The 4,768-nt window shown below is 38.4% G+C and overlaps 1 long non-coding RNA gene across 1 annotated transcript; it reads left to right on the top strand.

Moving 5' to 3' along the window:
• Window positions 1-282: 282 nt before the first annotated feature.
• LOC137174330 (uncharacterized) lies at window positions 283-4,526 on the top strand. The gene is made up of 3 exons (XR_010925339.1): window positions 283-849; window positions 3,676-3,895; window positions 3,987-4,526. It is a non-coding gene; the product is annotated as an uncharacterized lncRNA (long non-coding RNA).
• Window positions 4,527-4,768: the final 242 nt, after the last annotated feature.

The following is a 4,768-nucleotide window of genomic DNA, read 5'->3' on the forward strand; positions in this document are numbered from 1 at the left end:
TTGATAGTTGTGAACACATTAATTTTTCTTTACCAGTTTTATTAATTATACTTCTACTATACTATATTACCATTACATTAGATGAAAAATGAATATATGTTAATGCAGTAATGCCTGAAAAACATTTGAACTGGACTTTCAATAACCTCAGAACCATTAATTAATCTTAAAATAGGCACACTATAATTGTGTTGCCCCCAATTTTCTGCAAATCCCAAAGAGCAATATTATTTTTATACATGGAGAGGTCAGTCTGAATATCCCTCTTTATCCCAGCTTAGTCATTTTTGTCATGCAGCTTTATGATTTGTTGATTTGTTAGTTGGTCTGTATCAAAATTCTACATTAATGCAGGCATAACTTACATATTAGACTAACAATGGTATTAACACTAAAAACACTAAGAATGTATACTTTACATAACACTTGTAAAATACGCAAAATAGCACTTTTCATAAATGGTAATGTGGTACAAAAACATCTATGTAGTACATTAATCCCATTTTTAACCCATTCAATCATTTAATATATTTTTGATAAACTATACCCAACATTTAGATGTGTACTCAAACAAAGTACACTTTTAATAAGTGTGCTAAATAAAGTTACACTTACAATACAAGCATTCATGATTCATGATTGTCATATTCATGACTGACATCACTATATTTTCATTGAAGTTGAGGTCAAATTATGAATCGCAATATAAAAGAAAGGGTAGAATCCATTTTGAAATGCATTTTCTCCCCGCTTTATTTGTACAGGTTACTGCATACTGTTGTGTCAACGTGAATGATGAGCACCGAGAGACTTGTTGTCCTTTCAGCGTGCCTGACATCTGACTTCACTGTATGTATTATCCGTCAGTAGTGCCTGGTGATGAGGGCATACTAAATGTGACATTTGCGATTGCAGATGAGCTTGCAAATCAAGGCTTTACTGCCATCACCAACCAGGGCAGGCACATATTCATTTATTTATACTCGTAGATTGCTACCATAAATCAGAGCATTATAAATCTTCCCCCTCATCAATAGGCAATCTGCTAATGCATGCAACCGATCAATTCCTGACTAGCAGAGCCAACATGCAAAGCAACTCATCTCTCTCTCTCACACACACATAGCTCTCTCTAATATATACAAACAAGCACATTCATACCCTTAGTGCAAACACACATCCCATTTAGGGATCAGTAGTTTGATCAGAACCAATATGTTGTCACATTAATTGCCTCCATGGGTATAAAGAGGCTTAAGAAAAGATGCATGAAAGGGGCCCTGTTGTATCATAATGATTTGATTAGTATTTATGCCAACCAATAAAGATACAGTCGAGATCCCCGGTGGCTAATAATGAAGGTACTAGCATAAGAGAATAACTGCAGCTCAGAAAAAATAGAAAATCTTAATGTGTCCCAGAGTTATTGCTGTTGTTTCTTCCTCATTCAAATCACGAAGAAAATGTGCAGCTGCATGAAATATATTTTTGCAGCCCATGACACCTGACCTACTGGGAGCCAAAGGACATAAAAAGAAGGGAAGCAAAGGCCATCATTCCTCTGCTTCTATATCTTGCTTTTAGGAGTCGGCGCCACACATGCAAATAATTGGACAAAGGCAAATGTCAGAAGCGGCTTGTTTGACTGGGGACAGTCAGCGACAGATTAACATGACAAGACTTTTTTTTTTTTTTTTTTCTATTGGCTGACACAGAAGCTGACTCTCATGACAGGTTAATACATGCATATTCAGATTCGCCTCTTGTGTTTAGACCTAATAAAACTCCCTAAGCTCAAAAGCTGTCAATTGCTAGCTGTATGGTATTACAGTGCCCTTGCATGGAAATGCCCATTAAAATTCAGCATGATTTAGACAGGTTCAAGCAGGTTCAATGGAGGTCAGGGCAGTGGTTTAATCAATCAATCAACAAACATACGTGAGTATGCAGCCTTATCATGAGTACAGACAGTCTTTTGCCATTTTCTATCAAATCATTTACCTTCACTGTGTATGATTATTTGGCTGATTTTCAAGTTTATTACCATGTTGTAGTCTAAAGAATGTTATGTCCTTATTGTAAGATCCACAAAATACTTACCAAGGCTACCTGAAGTTTGTCTGTATTTTGGGAAGCCTAGGAGACATTGAGAAAGGCTTTAGTCAAAATAACAAAATACATGCAAAGAAAACTTTATTTATTTATTTTAAGTTTTTTTAAGAGTCTACAGCCATGCTAGCAGCTCTGTCAAGCTGTTCTTGGGCACAGTAGTGTTTTTATTGCTAATCAAAACACCATGATTGCTAAAAATGCTTATCATAGGCCCTAATGAGACGGTAGCTGGTGCCTGCTCTTTTCACACATAACGTAGCTTTTGTCAGGCTGGTCTATATGTTTTGCTATTTTATACCTCACACTCCATATACTGTAGTGTGTCCAAGTGGTTAATGTTATACTTGCCAATATACTAGCACTACCAGTACAGAGTGAACATCAACCTACTGTAATTACAGGACAGGCAGCCCAGTAAAACTGTGAGAATATGCGAAAAATGTGTTGCAGGCTTTTGGCAGAAGCACTCTGAACGCATGTCTCAAGGGCTCTTGAGAAATGCCAGAGCTGAATAAGATGAGTAGAAAGTGTCCTTGACGATTCTTCTGACATGGGATCTTCCTGGAAAAGACAGCTACAGTGACCGAGAACAAGCTCTGAAAATATTGGTGTGAAATAAGGACAGACGCTGTCTCCCATAAGTCACTAAGCATATATTATATACAGTAGAATTTTATGCGATGATTCAAGTTGCTACAAAGAAATACAGAAAAAGAGATCCCAGGGTCATTGGCACCAATGATAAAAAAGAGTCCAAAAAGCTGTAAAACAACAAAACCACACATGAAAGAGTTTTCCCTGAAAAACACATCATTTCACCACAAAGACAAACATAGACAGACGAACATATCAGCAAGCAGTTTAAAATATAGGGTGTCATCTTAAGCTGCCATTGCAATATGAAAATGTATCATTTTCAAATACTTAGTATTCTTTTTCTGTGATTTTTTTCTGAAATGTGTCATCCTACATCATTTAATCCAATAGATAGATAGATAGATAGATAGATAGATAGATAGATAGATAGATAGATAGATAGATAGATAGATAGATAGATTTTACAATTCAACAATTCAATGTACTTGTTTTAGAACAAACCCAATTAAACATTTGACCTATTTCTAAACTTTTACCCACTTATCAAAATCCCTGTCTTGTGTTTTGGCCAACAGACAGTTGATGCGCATCTAACAGCCCTGATTCAACTGATGCACATCAGTAATAAGAAAAGCTGAAATGGTGTTTACAAGAAAAACACACCTAGTTTATCCTGCAGACAAGATAACATGGCCAAGGCAAACATAAACACAAACAAGCAAAGCTGTCCGTGCATGCAGACACAGGAAGGTATTCACAGGCACACAAAGGCACAGACTAAAAACACATAGCCAACCCCATTAACCGCCCGCCTACCAAACAGAGAAGCCAAACAGAGTCTGTGTATGCAGCGCTCTGCTTTACCTCACAAGGCGTGCACTGGAAGATTTACCATAGTTACCCTTGACTGCCCCTGCCCTTTCTCCTCCGCAATACAAAAGCAAATATCACCGTGTCTCTCATCAGACAGGACCCCCCATTCAGCTCGGACCCACCCTCAGCACTGCGACTCCGGGCAGATTAATCGGCATAACAACGGACACAAGCGGTTCCCAACACCTCCTGTTGGACATAAGTTAAGGAGATGACATCATGTCGAGTTATTAATGCTGACATTAGTGGAGGCAGGAAAGGGATCAACATGACACTTCTGGTGGAGGATAGAGCCCAGACCCTTGCGCCACAGGTAGGGATGGGAAATGTCACTTTAGCACCAAGTATGCTAATTATGTCACTTAATTAATGGTTTTCATTGCTTAACATTTTTTGGATGGCAGCCAACAGGAGATGTAACAAGGATCCTCATGCAGGGTTATGGAATGCCATCCCCCAGTGCTTTAATCCATTGTACAATGCACCTGGGTATGTTGTGTGTTTGTTTGTGTGAGTGTGTGTGTGTGTGTGTTGATGGCCTGTAATACCTAAACAGGTGGGCATTGGTGGTTAGCAGCTGACAGACTGGAGCTTCAATAACCGCACAAGCACATGCCACGGTGTTTGAGATGTTAATACACAAGTCATGTGGAGAGGGAGCTTCCCTTATTACAGTGGAAAGGAACTTCAAGCTTGTAATGTATTCCATTTTCTGTACAGAGGGGCACCACTGTCCACATACTTGCCTGTGCACTTATCTAGAAGATTAAAAAGTGTATCCACTTGGCTGATACCAGAATATTTTCCCTGAGAACTTGATTTTGAACAATGTAAACATAACTAGACACTCATAGCGCTCACTACAATGTTATTGTTTAGATCGAAATTTTAAAAAAGGAGCACTCCGATAGTTCACTGAAGTCAGTAGGATGTATCCTCCGGTGACAATGCAATCCATCTACTAGCTGTTGAGATATTCCAGTCTGAACCAAAGTGGTGGGCCGACCAACTGGCCTTTTAATGTGGCTAAAAATACTCTATTTTCAAAGGTACAGTGATGTTGCTACTGCACAGCAATGTAATATCTTAAAAGAGCTCCTGTATTGGAAATCCACCCATGTACAATGGGTATGTAATATTTGTCACCCACGACCATACAAAGAGATAAATAGAATTACATTCTTCT

This window comes from Thunnus thynnus, chromosome 22 (assembly GCF_963924715.1).
Source record: "Thunnus thynnus chromosome 22, fThuThy2.1, whole genome shotgun sequence".
Taxonomy (NCBI): domain Eukaryota; kingdom Metazoa; phylum Chordata; class Actinopteri; order Scombriformes; family Scombridae; genus Thunnus; species Thunnus thynnus.